Raw genomic sequence first — 25,011 nt, 5'->3', positions numbered from 1 at the left:
ATGCACTTTTATTTAGGTAGTGTGAACTTAAATATAAGTGCATAACTGCATGTGACTCAAATTTTTTAAGTTCACAGTACTCAAATCTATGTGTTTTAAAACTTGAATGATTTAATGCAACCGGTTTTCTTAAATGGTTTGAGTTTAGTTAACTTGTAGGTTTTACAGTGAGAAATGCTTGAATAATTCCAAGACAGAGCTCTGCAATTGAATCTACACTGCAAAAAATCACTTTCTAACTTAGGATTTTTATCTTGTTTTCAGTAGAAAAACTAAAAATTCTTAAATCAAGATGTATTTTCTTGATGAGCAAAATTACCTAAGAAAATATGTGTAGGTTTTAGACAAAAATATACAATTTAAGTAAATTTGTGCCTAAACAAGAAAAAATATCTTCACAATGGAGTGAGAAAATTGTGCTTAAATTAAGTTTTTATGAAAAAAGAAAACGTAAGATTTTTTTTCTCACACTATTGGCAGATATTTTTGCTTGTTTTAAGCACAAATTCACTTTGTGTGTGTGTGTGTGTGTATTTATTTATTTTGTCTAAAACTAGACTTATTTTCTTAGGTCATTTTGTTCATCAAGAAAAAGCATTTTAATTTAAATAATATTTCTACTAAAAACAAGACAATAATTCTATGTAAGAGTCATTTTTTGCAGTGTAGGACTGATTTCTTAAAGCAAGATCAATATAGTTGTTGTTCATTTTATTTAGATATTTACTACATTACAGTGGTGGCTGGTGACTTGTTTTTTGTGAGCACTTGATGCGAAGTTTGTCACAACATGTGTATATAGCCCGTCATTTGTGTGGTTCCCAATTTCAAAATATGTGTTCTGCGTGTCGAGTGCGTGTATGTGCATCACGTGTTTTGCCTAAACACGTGATGCACATGGTTTACATGAAGCAACAAACACATTTTAAAAACACAAGCAACACACATGACACTCCGAACACTTATTTTGAATTTGCAACCGCCAAATTACATTGTACTGCTTTGAATGTAGTTTTCATTGTTGCTTTGATTTTGTTTTATTATTCTCTAATATTACTTTCTCTTGTCTGTATATTTATGAGTTTAAATAGTATTGTTTATGTATGCAACTTCTAATATTTATGTGTAATATATTTTTGTGATTGTGAAAATTGTGGATTGTTCAGTTTTTTATTAAATAAACATTTCAAACTCAATTCAAGTTTTTATTTTTTTTAAGGGTTTTGTATAGTAGGATATAGTGGGGGGGGGGATTGTAGTCTATCTGCATAGCAGGCAAATAACCAATCAAGTCACTAAACCATGAGGGCTTGGGTTGGGCTTAATACAAAGTGTAACCAATCAAATCATCTCAACTGGAAAGTTTCAAAGTTGTGTCCCAATACTTGTCAGAGTTTTGGGAGGGGGTTTTAAAAGCAACCAATCAGTGTTGGGATTAAACACCAATGGGGACACTAGAATTGTGCAAAGGTGTGAAATCACAGTACCTCTGTAGGTGTGAAAATGTCCCCTGACAAAATCTTCAATGGGATTATTTGCCATGGCAACAAATGGCTGCATATACCACAGGAATATCCCCTCAGCAAGATACATCCGAATTGGTATCATTACGGGAGTTTCCTAACTTGGTGGAATTAGTAGTTTACCCTCAGTGGAACTAGTAGATACTTCCGAAAATCAGTGGTGTTTACAGGAGTTTCCTAGTACGGATACACCTCTTTTCATGCAGTGTATGATATTCATGACTCAACCCCACTTAAAGGAAGCAGAAGTTATACAGTAACTGATTAGCTAAAATGGAGCTAAAATGCGCATAAACAGAGAATGAAAGAATAGGACAGAAACCTGTATTCAGTTAGGATGCATAAGTTTTAAGAAGAAATAGCGAAGTTACTTTTCTGCAGACACAAGAATAAAATCAAAGATAGGAACACAGAACCCATTAATGTCCTGTAATAAAAATAGGTCAGGCATCATATACACATACTGTAGGAGAAAGAAATGCTGAGTTGCAACCTTGCGGCTCTATACGTTGGGTGCTAAATTAAGGTTTATTGATTTTTTTTAAATAAGAACACAATGATCAAATAATACCACGAGGGTTCAAATACATTTCCTCCTGAAAAAACTTGTTTTCTGTTACTAAGCAATGGGTAGATGTTCTCACATACGCACACACAGCAGACACATGCTCTCTCAAGGGGCCGTGGAGCATCTGCTGTGTTGTATCACTCTCCGGCTTCTACATAGTGAGTCTTCTCCAACTGTCAGTTGAAAAGATCTGCCGTCTAACAAGTGCCTCTCAACTGAAGTGTATATGCACCATCTTAAGGAAGATGTAATTTAATGAAGGCCACATTGCTGGCTGTCATTTCTGTTTTTAAAGACCCAAAGTACAGATAATTAAGCCTAACATTCAGGCTTACTTGCTAGGCCTGTGAGATTTATAGCAGCAAATGGCTCCCAAAAGAAATTTCGGGAAAACTTTAATTAAAGGGGTGTTCATAAGACTGACATGACACATCCATAATTATGACATGACACGTGTCATAAACATGATGGAGATTTTTGCACATTGATGACAATTGTCATTAAGTGTCATTTGTTCAGTTATGTCATTTTTAATGTAAGATGAGTTTTTTTTCTTTGTTATGACAACTTGAAATAAACCAATACATCATAACTTGTCGTAAACCTGACAGAGCATAATAATTATCAAACTTAAGAAACTACCAAGCTTTATGGGTTAACGTTACATTAAACTGTCATTTAAATATCATTAAGTGTTAATACTCTGTCAAATAGTTTTACCCTCAAACGCTCCTCATTTTTCTGTTAACAATACTGGCCCTTGGGGTCTATATGACCCCAAAATTGAATGCATAATTGTAAGAAAAATATAAATTTTCAATAATACAAATAATATATCATTTTTTCTTTACTTCTCATCTATACATTTAAGCTGTGTTTTAGGAGATTTTAAGTACTTTTGTACCCATTTACCGCTAAACTCCTCAACTACACCATTAGCTTGCCTGAAAAATATCAAATTTTTCTGAAAATAATCTAAATTTGATTTAAATTGTTTTAGATATTGATATAGGTGTTAGGTGTTGAATTCAGCCATCTGTTTTTAGAAAAAAAAGTTTAGGAAAGTTTTACTGTTTAGGAATTAAATCATTTTAACCAGCAGATGCCCATAGAGACCAATTCATTTTATGGCAACTGCTCGCATCACTATTTTAGTGAAACATTTGTGGATTTATGTTTATATAAACATTATAAAGGACATTTAAAATAAATATTATTTCAAATAGTAATTTTTGTAGTTTAAATGTATTTTGAAACACATGTGCGCACGCGTGCACATGTGTGTGTGTGTGTGTGTGTACATGTGCGTACATTAGGTCACACCACTTTATATCTTATTTTAAAATAAAAATTTGTGACTGATTTGATTTGCCAAATTCCATACAAATGCACTCTGTGTGTGTTTGTGTGAGCATGTGTTTTCTGCATTGCATTTGTGCACAAGTACCAGGCCTTCATTTCTGTGTCAAAATTTTCAGATTTATGCTGGATTTATTGATATTTATTTTTTGACAAATGGAAAAAAATTGCATTTCCCATTCACTTTCAATTGGGGTCATATTAACCCCAAGGGACGGATTAATATTTTTTTTTACATACCTTTACAATACCCCAATTAAGCCTAGTTTTTTTGTGTGTATGTAAAGATAGTTTATTTAGGAAAAGTCACAAAATTGTATATTTCTGAGATGAAGGGAACCTTTTTTTTAACTAATGAAATGTTGTTTGGGGTCATATAGACACCAAGGACCGTTTGAGGGTTAAATACCTTAAAAAAATGCAACAGACATATCAAAAGATTATACATGTATGTGTACAATACATAAAAAACTGACAACTAACAGACTATGTTCTTCCTCACACAGTGGGTTCTGAAAGTTTCTGAAAAACAAAAATTAAATGAATCAAATTAATTTAATGTAATTAATTTGGCAGCAATATGGACTCAACACTGCATGGCTTTACCCATTATTGTACTGTTTTCATTTAATTTTAGGTGAATCGGTCTCCAAATGCAATAAAGTATAATTTTATCCATTTTAATTATTATTATTATTGAATAATAGTTTTTTTTTTGTTAAACACATGGAGGAAACTTAAAAAAACATTATGAACTAAAGAATATTTATGATGTTGTTATAAAACTATTTGACTATTAACACTTAATGACATTTTAATTATATAAATTATATTTGTACCACTGAAGTTGAGGTCAAGAAAAATATTTATGACGCTGTTATAAAATGACAGAGTATTAACACTTAATGACATTTTAATGACAAATTCAATTTGTATCACTGGTAAAAAGTGGTCAGTTAAGTTGTCTTGGTAATGTCAAGTTGTCATAACAAAAACATCTCAAACAATGTCATCTTTGGATTAAAAATGACATAACTGAATAAATGACACTTAATGACAGTTGTCGTAAACATGCAGAAAATCTCCTTCATGTTCATAGTATGTGTAATGTCATGATTATGAATGTGTCATGTCAGTCTTATGAACACCCCTTCAAGTAAAGTGTTACCGAAATGTCTATTGCTCAAAGGATTTTCAGATACTGTAGCTCAAGAGACTTGTGCCTGGTGGGCTCAGTTTTGTTTCATATTTCAATATAGCTTTTCACAGATGTTTCTTCTAAAATTCACAGTTGGTATTAAGGATATAAAAATATGTGTGATTTCGATAGGGTCTTAAATGGCACTATTGTGCTCTTTTACACTGAAAAAAGTGTTTCATTGGATCAAAGTAAAAATTTTGCGTCAACTTGTTACAACTAATTACTTTACTTTTTATCAACCTAAAATTTTTACTTTGAACAAAATGAACTATCCATTACTTAGCCAAAGCAAAAAGTATCTTTGAATCAAATACATTTTTTAAGTTTAATGAAATGTCAAATATACTTTGTCTTAATGCATTAACCTAATTATTTTACTTTACATCAAACCAAATATCCAACCAAATACAAAGTAAAATAATTACGTTAATGCATTAAGACAAAGTATATTTGACATTTCATTAAACTTAAAAAATGTATTTGATTCAACAAGTTGACGCAAAATTTTTACTTTACATCTAACCAAATACAATTTAAAATATTAATTTAATATAAAGAAATGTATTTACTTTCAGAATGTGTAATTTTACCATCTGTCTAAGATGAATGACTTCAAGCATCAAACTTTTGACAATTTATTTTGTCATATACATTTTTTGTACAAATACACACTGTCTAACAGTGTCAACACATTATAATCTTGACAATTTGTCATAAAACATTTCAACAATATGTATAGTATTGTTATAAAAACACATACTGTATAACAGTTTTTAGTATTTGTAGACACACTGGATAAAATGTAAATTCTAAATAAGAATCAGTTATGGTTGATAGATAAACCATAAAACTTAATCAAGATAAAACAAATCAGGTTTAGTAAACAGTATTACAGTTAATGTTGTATAAAAGGCTCAAAAATGTACCTTCAGTAGCTGGGTCAAAGGAAACAAATTTACTCCTGCAGTTTTGAAGAGGGGTTCTGCACCCTTCGGCTCATCTGCTTACTGTCTACGTCCATGACATTTTTTTTTGAAAGGCTTTAAAGGTATATTTGAGTCCATTAGGATATTTTAAGTTCAGTTCAAATGAGTCCAAACATGCACATGCAACAGAGGGCAACTCATTTATTACTCCACATCATCAATGAAAATGTCCAGTGCAGGATTAGGAGCATCACTTTCACGGATCACAAAAAATTCCATGGTGGTCTTTTTGAATTCCCTCTCCGCTTCTTCCCTCTTGTCAGCCTAAAAACATACAAGAACAGAGACCAATTTAGGGACTGTGCATATATATGTACACTAGATGTCGCCTTGGCTACGGCAGTTCATTGGACCGAATGCGTCAAACAGAGCCGCCATCTTGAAACAGGGGAATCCCGCATCGGCGTCATTGTACGCAATGGTGTAACAGAAATAAAATCACCATAAATCGCCATGAACGCGATTTTCTTGGTTTTCTTTTGGTTCGTTTCAACAGTCAGACATGTTTTTAGTACAGGAAAAAATAAGTTTTGATTTTATGAAAATGTACTTTTTCTAACTGTAATGCATAGTGCTAGTAGCCCTTTCATCCATGCGCAGCACAAAAGTCTGGCATCGTTCATGAATTCGAAGTACAGGCGGAGATAGCTGCTTTACCTAGATACTTCCTATGACAAGACCCCTGATCTAAGATGGCGGCGGTTTTGACGCATGCTCAGAACCCCAAGGCGACAAAAATTAGTTTCAGTGCAGCTTAAAGGGCTTTAAACTATACCAGACGAGGAATAAGTGTCTTATCAAAGAAATGATCGGCCCTTTAAAAAAAATACAACTGTATTTGGTTTATAGACACAAATGATCGCCTTGCTTCAGCTTTCTGTATTCTTCAAAGAGCTTACGCTGTATGTCCTACGCCAGGGCTATTCAAATCTTACCCTGGAGGGCCGGAGCACTACAGAGTTTAGGTCCAACCCTAATCAAACTTACCCACCTGTGATTGTCTAGTGATCATGAGGACCTTGATTAGCTTGCTCAGGTGTGTTTGATCAGGGTTGGAGCTAAACTCTGCAGTGCTCTGGCCCTCCAGGGTAAGATTTGAATAGCCCTGTCCTATGCCTTCCCTATTCTACTTACAGAAAAAACAGAACTGGTGCTGCGAGCGTTTGTTCCGTAAGTAGAATAGGGAAGGCGTAGGACATACAGCGTAAATTCTCTGAAGAATACTTCAGCCATTTGTGTGTAATTGAAGTCCACCATATGGAGAATAATCCTGGAATGTTTTCATCAAAAACCTTAATTTCTTTTATTTAGTTAAGAAAGAAAGTCATGAACATCTTAGATGACATGGACGTGAGTAAATTATGAGGAATGTTTAATTCAGAAGTGGGCTAATACTTTAATTGCTGTAGCGTGCATATGTTAAGCATTTAGCTTAGCACCATTCATTCCTTAGGATCCAAACAGCATGCAGTTACACCATCATACCTGACTAGTCCCCCTTTTTTTAGAATTTGAGGGAGAGTTCTGATGATGTTACTGCGACCGAGGTCAGAGTGCTGCAAACTAAGTGCCCTTCCGCCATACAATATAGTTCTCACTTTTTATCCGCTTAGAAAATCACGTTTTATTTTGTGCCACCATACTTACTCATGTTACTACTCATGTAACAGTCTTTAAATAGGGAAAACATGGAAGTGTTTGGTGGCTTCAAAATGTATCCCTGTTTGGAACCTAAGGTATGAATAGGGCTTGGCTAAATGCTAACACATTTACGACACACTGTACAAAGATTAAGTGTACTTATTGAAAAAAGATAGGGATGGATTAATTTGTCTAAGTTGAGGTAAGAACATAAAATATTGGAAAACTGTGGTGTTTTCCTTTAAAGGGATAGTTCACCTTAAAATGAAAATTCTGTCATCATTTACTCATCCTCATGTTGTTCTGAACCTGTATAAATGTATTTTTTCTGAAGAACACAAAAGAAGATATTTTGAGAAATGATGGTAAACACACAGCATAGTGTTCATTGACTTCTATAGTAGGACAAATATTTTGGAAGTATTGTGATAAATGAAGAAAATATTTTGATAAATGACTAAGCACACAGTTGACGGTACCCATTAAATTCCATCATATTTTTTTATTCCTACTATGGAAGTTAATGGTCACTATCTGCTGTGTGTTTACCATCATTTCTCAAAATATTTTTTTTGTGTTCATCAAAAAAAAGACATTCATACAGGTTTAGAACAACATGAGGATGAGTAAATGATGACAGATTTTTTATCTTAAGGTGAACTATCCCTTTAAGGCAAACATGGTTGGAGAAAATTTCAGTAGTTTGCATTGTCAACATTACCTGGTATTCTTTGATCAGACAGCTTGCATCTTCACATGAATCGTACATGAATCAGGCACTTCAGCAGGCTTTCTCTTCTGATTTCTACGTCCAGACTCTACAAAATGTTCAAGATGTATTGTTTATTTTAGACCAAAATACTACTAAATTAATTGCCACAAGCAATTTTGTTCGCATGCAACCAATACCTGATCCATAACTTTAATAGTGTCCTTAGTTTTTCATGGAGGACTCCACCGTTGCTCCTAATAACATGAGAGCTCTGTCTGTCTAAAGAGGCCATAAATCTTGATTTTCAAGGTAAGATCGTGATGCGCAATTCTGCATTAATCTGAAAGTAAGAGAAACAGAAAATACACTTCTGAAAAAATTATTTCTAGAACTAGTTGTAAAATAGATATACACACAAAACATTGAATGAATATATAATTAGAGCATCTAAGACATTTTCAAAAGCACTACATCCTATGGTAAAAACTATGGTTAATTCAGTACAAGTCACATTTTAACATTTTATAATAAAATAAATGCTTTTACCTCCTCTGGCAATCTTTCTTGCAGTTCTTGAACAGTAGGTTGGTTTTCCACAATCTCTTGTCTGCGTAAGGCAAACGTCTTTGTCATAATGTTTGCTGATGTCTCTCCAGGGATGGGATATGATTGGCCTGAACAAATAATAGATAATTGCTAGACATTTACATGTTCACTACATCTTGTGACATAAACAAAAGTTTTTATTTAAAAAAAAGAATACTTTGGAGATCATTTTGTTTGTATGGACCCTGTCAAGAACCGAAAGATTTTATGTTTGCTCGTCTCTCCACGTGTGTATGGAAGGTTTTTTTGGTCTTTTTTAAATTAATTAATTAAATTATAAAATAATTAATTAAATTATAAAATAAAAAATAAAATCGCAAAATATGTCCCAAATTTGAAAATTAAATGCTAAAATAAAAATTAAAACATTATATTAAATTATTTCATTTTCATTTTTAATGTGATGAAGCATCATTCCGGCCAAATTAAAAAAGAAAATTAAATTGATGATTTGACATTTCATTTTCAATATAATCTTGAGTCAAGACTGACAATATTAAAATAAAAAGGCAAGCTTGAAAAGGAATCTGTAAATAAAATTTTTTAAAGGCTTTTTATTCATGCCCAAGCAATAATAGGGACAAAATTAAAATGTAAAGTTCAGTTTTAATTTTATGTTCTGTTTAAATTATTTGTTTTCATTTTCTTTTTCGTTTTCATTTTCATTTTCAACTTGTATGCAAATTCAATGTTAATCAATGGGTGGCGTTTACTTGCTTAAAAAAAAGGGGATTGGCTGAAGCAGCGTTGCCAACTCAGCGACTGTGTTGCTAAAATAGCGACTTTATTGCTACATCTAGCGACTTTTAGGCCCATTTAGACAAACTTAGCGAATGTTTGGATGAATGTTAGCTTCACATCTGTACAGATAGGCTACTGTACGCTTGTACTGGCCCACGAGTGCCGGGTGGCGCTGTCCCGGTGAAATGTGCGTCTGGTGTCTCTGTGCATGGAGCTGGGCAGTGTAGGAGCTGACGCGTGGATGAGATTCGCGTACATTGTTTACATTTCAAAGGAGGAACAAACAATAAAAAGTGGCTGGTCCGCTGTTATATATGTGCGTATTTTCACACATCTGGTCCGGTGAGGCGTCAGTTTAACGAGCTGATACACCGACCAGTCACTTACTTTTAAATGAACATTATCTGTTTATTTAGCCTATGTGTTGTCTGTACAAGTATCAGAACTTGCGTCCTCTGTGAAATGCGAGTCTCTCGGAGTCTTCTGTGTACACTGCACTGGACACAACATACAGTTCTTCTGACCATAGCTGAAGCGTGGAAGACGAGCTACGCACATAAGGGCTGTGACGATATCACAGTAATACTGCATCACTGCTGTAATAAGATGCCAGCCGCGGTGATGTCACGGCCGCAACCTTATAAAGCACGTCATGCCCAAGTGCTCTGATTTCTTGAACTGTACCAACTCACTCCCTGGTTTTAAACCCCTGCGCGAATAACAACATCTCTGCAAGAAAATGTCAGAGCCATGCCCATGAAAGTTCATGTGCAAGGAGTCCGAGCCACGCGCATATTAAGCTTTCTCATTCAAGGAGAAGCACTGTGCTGGTGATGATAATGACAGCATAATAATAATTTAAAACTATAATGGGCAAACATGACAACTATCGTTATGAAGGCAGGAGCGCGTATACTGACAGCACAACTCGTTATTTGGTTGAATGCTGTGCTTATATCTGGAGCTACTGTAAGCGAATTTCTGAAAGCAATGATTGGAGTATCCATAAGTTTTGCGCAGTTATTTACGTAATGATGCAATTGTCGATTTCGTTTTGTATCCACTTTGAGAAAATCTAATTAAACATAATAACAATAATAACATTAAATAATATTTATTTTCTATATCTTTTGAGTTTAATATCAATTATGGAACAGTTTTTGTCATTGTTTGTAACCCATTTTTTGTACAATAAATTATTAAGAGTTTCAACATGTTTGGAGAAGTGTGTTTCTATTCACGGAGAGTTTACCGAAAATGAATGTCTAAAGAAATAGGAATCAGGTTTTACACAACTCATCAGAAACAATCTTAAACTCTGCATGTTCTTTCTGCAGGTTTTCAGGTTGTTATTCTATGAAATGTATTGTATAAAATGGGTTATAAACGATGACATAAAAGGTCTATAAATCATTGTATATTCAAAAGATATAAAAAACAGAAGTTAACATATAGAAATACATATTATTTCACATTGTTATTGCTAATATAATTTGTTGTTTTAATAATATGGGGTGGGTTGTTGTGCTAACAGTCTAACCGCGTGATTCTGTTGCTTTTTCACCACGGTAAAATAAAATCCCGTACGGTCACAGCCCTACTCACAAATCAGCGTTACAAATGAGGACCACTTACAAATACCACAAAGGCTGAAGGTCTGCTCTGCCAGTGTGCCCGCTGCAAAAGTAAGTGACTGGTCACTCATGTCCATTTTCATGAAATGCATACAAATAACACGCAGTGTGATTATAGTGCTATATATACGCCAATTTTGCGAGCATATGATACTCCAGTCCTTAACGGATTTTGGCATAATTATGTATTGCACGATAATCACACTGTGCTATGTGTATGCATTTGATGAGAATGGCTGACGCCTCACCGGATCAGATGTGTGAAAATACGTACATATATAACAGCGGACCAGCCACTTTTTATTGTTTGTTCCTCCTTTCAAATGTAAACAATGAACGCGAATCTCATCCACGCGTCAGCTCCTACACTGCCCAGCTCCATGCACAGAGACACCAGACGGCATTTCACCGGGACAGCGCCACCCGGCACTCGTTGGCCAGTACAAGCGACACAGTACCCTATCTGTACAGATGTGAAGCTAAGATTCATCCAAACATTCGCTAAGTTTGTCTAAATGGGCCTAAAAGTCGCTAGATGTGGCAATAAAGTCCCTATTTTAGCAACACAGTCGCTGAGTTGGCAACGCAGCGTTAGCCAATCCCCTTTTTTGAGCAAGTAAATAAACGCCACCCACTGATTAACATTAAATTTGCATACAAGTTGAAAATGAAGATGAAAATGAAAACGAAAAAGAAAATGAAAACAAATAATTTAAAGAGAACATAAAATTAAAACTGAACTTTACATTTTAATTTTGTCCCAATTATTGCTTGGGTATGAATAAAAACCCTTTTAAAAATGTTTTTACAGATTCCTTTTCAAGCTTGACTTTTTATTTTAATATTGTCAGTCTTGACTCAAGATTATATTGAAAATGAAATGTCAAATCATCAATTTAATTTTCTTTTTTAATTTGGCCGGAATGATGCTTCATCACATTAAAAATGAAAATGAAATAATTTAATATAATGTTTTAATTTTTATTTTAGCATTTAATTTTCACATTTGGGACATATTTTGCGATTTTATTTTTTATTTTATAATTTAATTAATTATTTTATAATTTAATTAATTAATTTAAAAAAGACCAAAAAAACCTTCCATAGTATGAGGCAAAGTAGAAAAACTGTCGCTAAAGTTTACACATCAAGAGTTCTGATCTTTGAAGGGCATATAGACACTTTCATCCGCATGCGTATATAAACTGCCCACTTTAGCGCCTTTTTGCTGTGAAATTGTTTAAAATCACTTTGGTATTAACATCTGCAAGCCTTTAAAACACGTGCAAATGATTAAACGTTTCCTATTTTAATTTGCGCATTAATCCGCGAATCGCATGTGTGCCGAACCGTCATGCTCAATCAACTGCGATCCGACCGGTACACCACTAAGTAATACTAACCGTATGTAAAACAACAGTACAATCACACATGTATAATGTTAATAATACGCCAAAACGTATGTTTAAAATTACTTACCAATTTTCTTGAATCCCATTGTACGACGCGGAGTTCATCCATCGGTGCAGTGTATAACAAGATGGCGGAAAGCTGAACTTCAGCTGAACGTCCTCACGCACGACCAGGATGACGTTACGTAAGTCACGTGACAATGGAAACTAATATTTTTACTTTAATTTACAGAAATTTATTTACTTTACACCAACAGGACTTACTTTTAATTTAAATCAAACACATTTTTTACATAAAACTGATGGCTGGACAGAAAATGTATTTTTTTGAGTTAGATCAAATATAAAAACTTCTTTAGAGTAATGACATGCGTTGTGCACTTTTTTCAGTGTACATTCTAAAATACTTATAGTATATTACACTTATAAAACGATTAGTTCCGGTCCTTGATTCTAATTGGTCAATAGCTGTCTTTTATTTACAATAAAACACAGCTGTGATCGCTGCACGCAGCAATTTTGTGTATCACTGCGCATCACCCTTAGCAAAATAAACAAATGTAAAACACTCTGTTGCTGTTCACAGTTGATCAGGGACTAGTTTTTCCTGCTAAATATATTTTTTATATTTGCATTGTGTAGTAACCGTTTTATAAAAACAATAAGCTACTCAAGGCTAAGTTACTTTATGCCTAAGAACGCCCTTCAGCCACAACGTATTAAACATCACAACCTCAAATAAAATATTTTGGTGTTTTCTAAACAACTCACAACACAGATTGTAGAATAAATATATAAAAATTTCTCTCCATCACAGTTTTGCAAATACAGCCTAATTTCCACAAGGGTAACACTTGATTTTCAAACAACTCTATCACCACCAGATTTTCCCCTCGAGTTCAGAAGCAAATCTGTCAAAGTGATGTTTAAAGATCTTCGGCTGTGGATATTCCAGATTGTTAAAGGCTGGAATACATGGCCTTAAGCCTCGATTTGACCTTCATCTAAAGTGATTGTTTCAGCAGTATTACAAAACCGGACCAGTCAGATGAGTCACCATCATACAGCAGAACCCACTTAATGGGGTTGGGCCAAATGCACCAACCTTTAACTGGAGGCGCTTGCTAGCGTTAGTTACTGGGCAATAAAATACAAAAGCCATGCCAATGAAATACATTCGGCCTCTGAGGCAGTGTGAAGAGGTAGGGGGAGCTGTGGATGAAATCCCTTGGCTGAAGGTAGTATATTCCCAGAAATGCAATGTCAGCGTAGTGGCAAACACACTTTGACAAGTAAAATGATTAATGAGCTTTGAAAGACTGTTGTAGACGTTTAACAAGGCGTAATATTTTTGATGATGGTGCTTTGGGGTGGATTTACCAAACAGTATAATTATAAGAAATTGCTGTATTATAATATTGTAAAGCATATAGTACGTCACTGTGTATAGTAAAGTATTGTGCAGTGTAATAGTAGAAGTAGTAATATCAGAAGAATTTGTAGTAAATTTATTTATTCCCATATATATATATATGCTACCGATTTCACTTTGCAATTAAAAGGTAATTAATCAGTAATTAAAATGCCTTTCCACACAAATTTAACTGTAAATGCACAAATGTAAAAAAAAATCTCTTTTAAAAAGTCTCCAGTCACTCTTCACTATTCTTTTTACTAAAGGAAAAACATAGAAAAACAGAATGACAGGTAACACTTTCAGCTGTTTTGAATGTCATAATAACTCAATAGACGGAATAGCCGTTTCTTGATATTACCGTTTCTTGGTCACAAAGTGTAGTTTTAAGATTACATCAGTTGAGAATATATATGTATACTATTCAAATCTGCAGTCGATTTGTAAAGATAGCGCCTATTTGAACATTTGCTTAGAAGGACGTCAGTGTTAACTCACCCCGCTGACCACAGCCTGATCTTGGCTACATCCCTGACAGGGATTACCTGGCTCTGATGTAGGCCTATCCAGGGGCAGAGCGGGGGGAGCCCCAAATGTTTTGTCAAAAGCCCCGAATCTTTGCAGATCTGTAAAAATGAATTCATCCAGTACTCTAGATGGCGGCATTCAGCTTTAAACTCTCCAGTCCTCCACAAAAAAGAGATTCTAGTTGAAGGCAAATTAACCCTTGTGCCTTGTTCCAATTCACTACCCTTTCGTGTTGTTAGCGGCCAAAAAAGGCCACTAAATTAAACGGCTGTAAAAATGTATCATATTAATATTTTTTTCAAATTTTTTTGCATAAATCTGTTAATCAACCTCAGAACTGATCAAAACTACCAAATGTTTCCAAAAATTTCATGATTTTAACTCTTTAATTGCCAAGCTCATAAGTGATGCCACTGATTTGAGAAAAAAAAAAACACAAAATCACTGATTTTCAATATAAAAAGTGATTGTGGACTGAATTTTTTTCACCCTTTTCACAGTCTTGGGCATGCCAAAAATTGGTAAAAACATTGGCTTTGATGCATTTTTAGTTTTTGTGCAGCATCAGATTAAATTTTTTTTCTCCCTCATTTATTGTTTGTGGCCATTTTTTCCCCATTGACTTCCATTATAACAACATTTTTTGATTGCAGAGCCATGACACCTTATTACCATGCATTTTTGATTCTTTGTGGTTTTAGTTTTTGCAAAGAGGTAAAATTTGTCATTTTTACTGTTGATCACCATGTGGCACAATTAACCCTTTAGTAGCCTGTGCAAAAATAGAGCTTGAATTCTGGATTGTACATTGAGTTATATGGACTATAACAGCATATTAGAGAGAGAGAGAGAGAGAGAGAGAGAGAGAGAGAGAGAGAGAGTGTGTGTGTGTGTGTGTGTGTGTGTGTGTGTGTGTGTGTGTGTGTGTGTGTGTGTGTGTGTGTGTGTGTGTGTGTGTGCGTGCATGCTTGCATGTGTGTGCGTCTGTGTGGAAAAATCTGTAAAAAATCTTCTCTTCATCAGATTTATGAACAACATTTATTATGAACCAAAATGCAAAAACAACTTCAAATAAACTGAACAATGAAGAAAGAGTAGAGGATGGATGGAGAACTAAACAATCAAACTAATTTTTTGGTGTGTATATGTGTACGTGTGTGTGTTCAGTCTTTTTAGCAGGACTTGCAGCATATTACTTGGTGCTCTCTGCAAGTGTGTCTACCACAACGGATACAAATGCTGACTGTTCTTTTTTTGGTTCTGTACACCACTTGCATGTTCCCCTCTTCACTCCTGAGCTGCTGGTGCCTGCTGGTGTCTGTGGATTTGTGTCTAGAGGGACAGCTACAGGAGGCTAAATCCCTCTCACCAGTGCAGCACTAACTGGTGCGCGAGGGAGGTGCTCTCTCCTCAATACTAACACTAACCCTACACACACACTCGTACACACACACACTCGTACACACACACACTCGTACACACACACTCGTACACACACAATGGTTTTATAGTCCATATAACTCAATGTACAGACCAGAATTTATGCTCTGTTTTTTTGCACAGGCTACTAAAGGGTTAATGGTGCCACATGGTGATCAACAGTAAAAATGACAAATTTTACCTCTTTGCAAAAGGAAAAGGCACAAAGAATCAAAAATGCATGGTAATAAGGTGTCATGGCTCAGCAATCAAAAAATGTTGTTATAATGGAAGTCAATGGGGAAAAAATGGCCACAAACAATAAATGAGGGAGAAAAAAATGTAATCTGATGCTGCACAAAAACTAAAAATGCATCAAAGCCAATGTTTTTACCAATCTTTGGCATGCCCAAGACTGTAAAAAAGGTAAAAGAAAATCCAGTCCACAGTCACGTTTTATATTGAAAATCTGTCATTTTGTGTGTTTTTTTTCCCCAAATCAGTGACACTACTTATAAACTTGGCAATGAAAGAGTTAAAATCATGGAATTTTTGCAAACATTTGGTAGTTTTGATCAGTACTGAGGTTGATTAACAGATTTATGCGAAAAAAATGTGAAAAAAATTTTATCCGATAAATTTTTACAGCAGTTTAATTTAGTGGCCTTTTTTGGCCGCTAACAACACGTAAGGGTAGTAAATTTGCCCACGGTATATTGTTAAGTTTTTGAAAAATTTCAAAGCATTTTCTTAAAATATGTGTAAATATAAGATTTGTCACCAAAAATCATTCCATTTGCTGAAACACAGAGAAAGTTGTGGCCAAATTAAGACAAAAAAATTGCAAAAATTGCCAAAAATGGCCCCAACAACACATAAGGGTTAATATGCTGAGGCTGTTTCTCAATTCTAAGAACGCAAGACCTGTAGACTGGTCTTGCCAGGCGACCTTGGAAGAACGAACTCGGAAGGTCGCCAGAACACAGACCGCACTTGTGAGAATTGAGATGTGTGCGATCTTCCTGCTGGTCATCTCCCCAGATTTCAACGCGCAAGTCTGCACTCGATGCATCCTCGATATCAACAACTCATCCGGGTATTTTACGTCCTCTGTACTTGCGTTCTTGAGAATTGGAATTGAACATTGACTGTTAATGATGACGTAGAGCGAGGACACAAGGACGCAAGATCGCTGAAGAACGCATATTGAGAAACAGCCTGATTCTCCCACAGTAAACACATTTTTCATAGTGTTTTTTATTACAGTGCCTTTGTTATTACTGTAAAAGTGTATATTTATACTTATGTGATGTAAATACTGTTAAATACCGTCAACTGATATATTATCTGCATGGTTAACGTCTACTTTGATCCTCTGCTGCACACTGTCGTTGGTAACATTTAATCACAGTGAATTCAAACTTTGAATAAAAACTCATTGCACATATCATCTATCTCTTTTTTATAGATGGATGTACGATTTTTTAGATGTCAGAAGTAAGAAGGTGAGAAAGTATATAGTTACAGTACTTAGGCAGCTTATGTTTGCCCAAATGCATTTCAAGGAAATTCGCAATGATTTTACCTCAGAAATTCATTGACAAAATGTGAATCCTCAATCTCTTACATTACAATATGCTTATGTGTGATAATTGTTAGTGCAAAGACGGGAAGAAAAGGGTGGAGAGAGAGAGAGAGAGAGAGAGAGAGAGAGAGAGAGAGAGAGAGAGAGAGAGAGAGAGAGAGCTTCCATTAAGCAGGTCAGAAATTGTTCTGCTAGTGAGGTCAAAATTGTAAAAATTTTTATTCTTTCTTATGTAGCTTTAGAGTTACTGGATTACAGCAAACATATTTTGCATATTTTTGGATAAGAGAAGTTAAAGTCTCATTGTCAAATTTGTTATGTTACAGTTTCAAAATGATAATACAGAGAACACTTAGATTAAAAAAATGGTTTATAAAGCTTTTGTAAATGGAGAAAAATTATTAGCAGGGGACCATGCTTTGGAACCCCTAGAATTTGGCTAAGCCCCCAATGTCTACATTGTCTGGCTCTGCCCCTGGGCCTATATGATGGTGAAAAATTTGATCAAACCAGTAGTAATTGTTGTCTTGAAACTAGGACATTAACATTTTACGGCTGATCACTGTCGAAAAAGTTCAGGGACAACATCCCAAGGATGATGGCAGCAATGAGATTGTTCTTAATACAGGATAACAAAGTAAGCGTTTTGATTAATGCCATTTAATGTTTATTTTTTATCGGTGTATACCACTATAGTCAACAAAATGTATGCACAATGGCAAAGATGAATGCACATTTATATATTGAATAGATTTATAGCATTTTGAAAAAAACACTTGTCATGGATTTATTGTGGAAAAAATAATCAACGTTTTTAATAAATCTTTGTAAATCAAATTATGGATTGGATTTTTTTAAGTTATTATAACTTAAAGATTCTATGTGAAAGTTTGTAACAGAAAATAGTGGTTTTAATCTTGTCACTTTCTTGGTATAGAAAACACGTTTTTACTGAAATTAGTCAAAATGGATTTATTGCGTTCTGAAACCAAACTCCTCATAAATATACTGTATATGCATTATTCTTGAAACTTTGGCAAAAACATTTCCCACTAAGAAAATGCTAATTCTGTTGGAAATTAATAACATTTTCATGAAGAAAAAGAATCAATGTTATAATCAGGGGGTCCTTTGCACATATGTAAGATTCTTTTAAAGGTTTATTTTTTATTAATTTAATGATCATATGCTGGCCCATTGCTTTCAAAATCAGCTGTCCTCGGTTAAGAGATAATCATTTCAACTTGATTAAAAAAGCCAAAAGTAATAATTGAATTGAATAATATATTTACCACATGAAAGAGTACTTTGTAATATGAATTAAAAACTACAAACAGAGAGTTTTGACAAAATTTACTATTATTTTGTGTTTGCTCAAAATGTGTCCCACATATTCGTCACCACCGTCAGATATTTATAAAAAGCAATAAAATCAGGCAACTACAGGGTCAACTGCATTCCTGAGGACCCCATTTTCAAACCTTCAGCTCTACTGCATGCTTCAAGATCACTCAAGCTCCTGTATGTTTCCTATTTTCTCTTAAACTTCGTCATATTTTTGGACACTGCTACTGTGACAACCATATATTTTTTTTACAAAGATGACGGTGTTGACATGTTATAACATGTCAACACCGTCATCTTTGTAAAAAAAATATTAGATTATGAAATAAATGTATCATTTTTAAGAAGAGGTCTGAAGTAGCTAGCAACAGAAGGGAAACAAAGTGGCTAATGTGAACAACTCATTTGTTTTTTTATCTATATTACGTTTTTGTCACCACCGTCAGATGTCACCACCGTCAGTTTTTCTCTCTTTTCTGTCAGGTTTTATGTATTTTAGGAAGTTATGATTTGATATTTGTTCATCACAGTGCTCAGGATTGTTATTTTTTGGACCAAATATTTACATAAAGTTTAAACAAGAAGCCATTAACTTGAGTGGTATACATTTTGGAATAATGAGGCCAATGTCACCACCGTCGTTTTATTTGTTTTAAATGAATATGCTTACAATATGTTTCTTCAGTGCTGTTGAGTTATTAAATTAATAGTCTCTATTAATACAAAAATATGTTTATTAAATAAAAAATCATAACTTTTTCTATTTAGGCTTAAAGTAAATGTTGTATGAGTAATAACTGGAAAAACGCCTATTTTATGAAAACAATACGAACAGGGGAGGTTGCACCAGTAAATTGCTGAACAGCCAAGACTTTGGTCTATAATGATATACCTTCAGATTTTGTAATTCAACTAACTTTTTTTTTTTCAAAATTTAAACCTGTTTTATCCAAATTCCCAAGAATCACTGTAATGTGTTAACCTCATAAGAACATATTTATTACATCTTGCAAGCTCTTACAAGTCTTATTAAATAGTAGCTCTTTTGAAGTGTGTCTGCAATTTTGATGCAGTGGTAATCCTGCATACAGTTCAACACAAAGCAGCATTGACAGAGAGGACGCCCATGCCGTCTTTTACCATTACAGCGGGTTATACCGCCTCTCCTCTTCAATGAAGTCTTACTCAGGGAAATTAACATCAGATTTGAACAGCAGGTGGTGCTTCCTGTTTTTCTGAGTGAGCGCCAAAGCGATTCATGACTCAAGGTTGCACAGGCTCTGCTGGACACGCGGCACATTCTGCAGCAGAATCATATGAGGGCCATTCATAATACTGACAACAATAGCAAAGCACACTGTCAACTCAGTGAGAAGTCCCGTTTCTTTCAGCGATTCTTTATGATTTAATTTATCACATCACACATCTAGAACAGCCGGGGACTGACTTCACACTCTGTGAGCTGCAGTGTACTCATCTTTTTGAGTTTTGGTGAGCTGATGTTCATCAAATGCATGTTTTTACCGAAAAAAAACATGGAAAAAAAATGTAGACGTATGGTGGCAAGCTATGATGATTCTTAGATGCCTGTCATTAAATAGATATTTTTAAAGAGGACATATCATGAAAATTACATACCATGTACTTTTTCCAAGTTTAAGTGCTATAATTGGGTCCCCGTTGATCCTATCAGCCAAATGTGAAAAGATCAACCCAGTAACTTAGTTCTGAAAAATCATTCTCTGCAAGCATGTAAAAATTAGGTCATTGAAAATTTGCTCCCCTTGTGATGTCAGAAGGGGATAATACCGCCCCTTAATCTGCACTATCCAACCACAGCACTGCTTCATTTGCATTTTAAGGGACACCCAAAAATGGCACTTTTTGCTTGCACCACAAAGTGGCAATTTTAACAAGCTATAATAAATTATTTGTATTGTATTTTGAGCTAAAACTTCACATATGTACTCTGGGGACACCAATGATTTATTTGACATTTTAAAAAAGTATTGTGAAATGTCCCCTTTAAGACATGAAATTCAGGCTAAAGTTTCGTAACCTAATAATGAGAGGTGTTAGATTTCAATCATTGATTTCACATTGATGGTCTTACTCATTATTAAATGATGAGGTCTTGCAACTTAAAGATATCAAGGTTATATGTTCTTTACATTATGCAGAATGATTTTATGTAGAAAACAGTAAATCACAAAAAAATGATAAATATTTTACTATTATATAATGATCCTAATTGTTGTAGTATATACATTTTTCTTCTTTATTGCAGTAAAACAATGCTGGTATACAGTACAATGATTTTGTTAAAATATGCATACAATTAAATAAGACATATGTAATAAATAAGACATACAGTTCACTTAAAATAATACAACCATGACATGCACTCTAAAAATGGCTGGGTCATTTTGGACCCATAATGGGTAAATATTGGACAAAACACATGCTTGGTTTAAAAATAAACCCATGGGCTAAAAATTACCCAATGTTGGGTGGTTGTTATGCAACCATGGGGTATAATAACCCAGCAGTTGGGTTCAAACAACAACCCAGCATTGGGTTGATTTGAACCCAGCAGTGTTTTCTGTCTAATATTTACCTAGCCTGGGAAAACCCAGACATCTTCTGGCAGATTTAGATTTGCTCTGCAAGTAGTCTGGCAGAGTCCATTCAAGCCCATTTCTAATGGGGAGAAATCACGGCACCAATCAGAAACGTTGGGGCGGGCTTTACACGATGACGACAGCGCAGCGACGGTGAAGCAGATTTTGTACATTACAAAAATGGATGCCGTCGTGAAACATCACTCGTTCGAATTTGCTATTGCGGATGTTTTACGCTTTTAAACCTTAAATTTAAACCTTCCCTTTTCATTTAAACCCGAGCAAAGAACAACACTCAAAGCCTTCATATATAAAAAATAGATGTTATCACTGTCTTACCGACTGGATCCGGCAGAAGTCTGATATAGCTCGGCATACATCATTTCCTTCATCGCTGTGATTGGTTTTAGGTCTATCCAATTGGACACAGAGGCATTTGAGTGACCTCCGTTGGTGATGCCCCTTTGGAAATGATTTGTCTATGAAGCTTTCCCAGACCATAACTCAGTAACTACTGAGAATGGTCTGGTTTTAACCAGGCTAATATGGGTCAAAAATTTATAAATACTTTAAACTTTGAAATATATATTTTCTTTTTTATATTTTTTTAGAATAAGAATATGAATCTTTCTATTACGGGGAAAAAAGAGGATTTGATGTTTTTGATTGACAGTTTGATTTTCACTCTGCAGAACATGACACCTCCTCAGTATATCCAGCAAGGCCCCAAGGGCTGATTTTAAATCCATTTAGCTATTTATAATTCATGGGATTACTTATTCTTATGAATTGGATGTATTGACAGCAGCCGAACATAGAGAACATGCTGGCTTCTCTATCTAATGAAAAGTAATTCATTAAGCTGGGTCATTTATTTTCTCTCGGATGCAAACATGAGCCTTGTATCTGCTTACAGTACAGGGTATATGCATTAAGACCACACTCAGATGGACAAAGCTTTGCACAGGGGATGTTTGCAAAGTAAAGTAAAGCCATAAGCCAAACTCAAAGGAATAGTAATAAGATTATTTGCAGCCCTGTCTTGCTGTTCATAACCCTTAAAAGGAAAAATAGGCATCTAATAGATGTTATTAAATGTCAAATTTAGAAGACTTAACCAGTCTACTCTATATACACTGTATAAAATACCCAGCATTTTGTCAAATCAACAGATATTTTAAAATGGTCCTCCAAAATATAACAACCTCATAGGTTGTTTGTGCAAGCACCTTATTAAAACGTAAAGTGACGTACAGTATTAAGGGATTAGTGTCCTCTAGCAGCATTAGCTTTTACAACCTGTTGTTACATTTTAAGTTTTTTGCCTTATACATCAGATTAGACACTAAATGCATCTATTGGTCGTATTTGGTGAAATGGACAAACGACCAAAGCAATCGTATGGGTTGGAGGATATGTTGTATATTTTTATGTTACTATAAATAATAAATAATAAGTTAAACAATTTCAACTTAATTGTTAACTTTTCACAAGCCAAAACTTAAAATAGTAGGACGAATTGACTTGCGAAACCAAGTTGTTGTAACTTCATGCTGATTTTTTTTTTACAGTGTAACAATGCTTAAAGACTTTAGTATGTATACAGTATTGTATTGCGCACACCATGATCTGTGCTTGTTTACGGTGTAATCACACTTAAAAAGATTAGCATCACACGTGTGTTTTCATGTGTTTTTGTGGCACCCAACAGTATTTGAAATGCATATGAGCTATACATAATAAAGCAAATATTGGCTTATATTTGGGATATTTAATTGCAGATCACTTGCAATGTGCAACACAATCTGTATATTTAACATGCTTCCATTCAATGTGAAGTTGCATAGTTAAAAAATCAAAAATGTTACTAGACTTGAATAATTTAGGACTATTATGTAATACAGTATAACACTCTGAATTTTGGATTCCCATTTCCATTAAAAGTGCCCTGTGATGACTGTTTTAGGACTCACATTTGAAAAAGCTTTGTATTTTTGCATTTTGTGTTTGTTTCAGGTTTTGATTTCTTTGCAGATCTGCTTTAAGCTGTGTGTGTGCGAGCGTGTGGCCTGTTATTCTTTCAGAAGCCCACCACCTGGCAAATGCAACTGGCAGAAAGTGCAAATGAAGCTTTAACTGCAGTCCTATATCTACAGAGACTGCAAACAATCTTCCTCTCAAACATGCAACAGTCTGTCCCATTTTCTTTTTCCAGCACCTTCTCCAACTTTAGCTATATTTCTCTCTTATCAGTTCTGTAGCTTGTACTTGCTTTTTTCCTTGTCAGAGCTTAAATGTTCCCATTTTTCAGTGCTTGCAAGAGCTGAAAAGCATCCCATTTAAAACATTCCTTGTGCTGATTTTACAGTAGGTCTGTTACTGGGTCATTCTAAAAAAGTGATGACAAATATGTCCCTTGATATGTCAGTCCTAAAAAAAGAAATAATTGTTTTAAAGAAATCAAATCTATCATTGTAAAATATTTTTTTATCAATTAAAACATTTTCAGTGTGACTGTTATCAAAAATGAAATGTTTAATAGTGTAATATATCGATTTTAGTTTAATCAGTGGTGTGGAGTTTGAAATTGAAACATTTAGAACAAATAACTAAATTCACATTAGCAACATTTTTCGTTTTTTTTTTTTTAGACTGATCCTTCTTATACATGTAAAGGTTAAAATTGGGTTAGATGTCTTGCTGAGAAAAGAAGAGCACTTGCAGCATTCAGTAATGGAAATAAACTAGGACATACCATAATAAAATGTACCAGTCTCCATTGCACCCTAGTTTTAGAGTTGTGTGCTGCTTTCTGCCATGTCACTTTTACATAGGGATGGAGGTGTGGTCTGCACCATTCATATAATTCATGTGCGTACCCAAGGGGGCGGAGTTTAACTGGCTGGCGTCAGCAAGTCTGCCCCTGCATGCTTCAAGATGCTGTACCTAAAACCCTTATGCAGGCAAAAGGCATCGTTTCTTCCACCGATGAGCCATGCATTTTAATAAAAAAAAATTAATTTACATATAAATCACAAAAATCTAATTATGTTTCAGTTGATGTTTTGGTATTGACCCATTATTTAGGGTGGCTCTTAGCAGTGCCACATAGATGTGTGCTTTTTTCTCCTTCAAGAATTAAAGCATACTGTAGTGTGATCAGTCACATGACATCTACGACTCTGAGCTGATTGGATCGTGACATAAAAGGATGTCTGCTGTCAAGCGATTGTCATTGAGATAAATGAGACAGATAATGTATAGTTTTCCAGGGGTTTTTGATCTCCTATGGTGTAGCATTAACTTTACACCATAGGCAGTTTATTCTACAGTAGCCTATAAAAAAATGTCTTGTTAAAATTAACACTCTTAAGTTCCTTAAAGGTCATATGTAGTTCTTTTTATTCTCAGCAAGTCACCAAATTACAGTCGGAGATTGTAAACACACCACCATCCACAGAAGTAATGAAGTGGGCTGAAACCGAACGGTGTTACAGGTCATCACTTCAGTCACACATGACCGGTGGTGCGGAAAATTATTTTATGAGGTGCTTCTGTAAAATAATGCACAAAACACAACGAAGAGGTGTCTCGCTGATTTGTGTTAGGTTATTAAAACTACACTATATGCGGTCTTGTAGATTTATAGATTCATTTTACTTCACCATTTAAAGAAAACATCAGTAAAAGACAAAAAACAAATATAGGGAGTTGTTG

The 25,011-nt window shown here is 34.6% G+C and overlaps 1 long non-coding RNA gene across 1 annotated transcript; it reads right to left on the bottom strand.

Moving 5' to 3' along the window:
* Positions 1-5,307: 5,307 nt before the first annotated feature.
* LOC135749698 (uncharacterized) lies at positions 5,308-8,818 on the bottom strand. Its single transcript, XR_010532460.2, has 4 exons — positions 8,537-8,818; positions 8,188-8,330; positions 8,000-8,096; positions 5,308-5,901 (listed from the first exon to the last, which is right to left on the bottom strand). It is a non-coding gene; the product is annotated as an uncharacterized lncRNA (long non-coding RNA).
* Positions 8,819-25,011: the final 16,193 nt, after the last annotated feature.

Source organism: Paramisgurnus dabryanus, chromosome 12 (genome assembly GCF_030506205.2).
Source record: "Paramisgurnus dabryanus chromosome 12, PD_genome_1.1, whole genome shotgun sequence".
In the NCBI taxonomy this organism is placed as follows: Eukaryota; Metazoa; Chordata; class Actinopteri; order Cypriniformes; family Cobitidae; genus Paramisgurnus; species Paramisgurnus dabryanus.
Note: the sequence above shows the minus strand (reverse complement) of the source record. Positions and strands in the feature narration are given on the sequence as shown.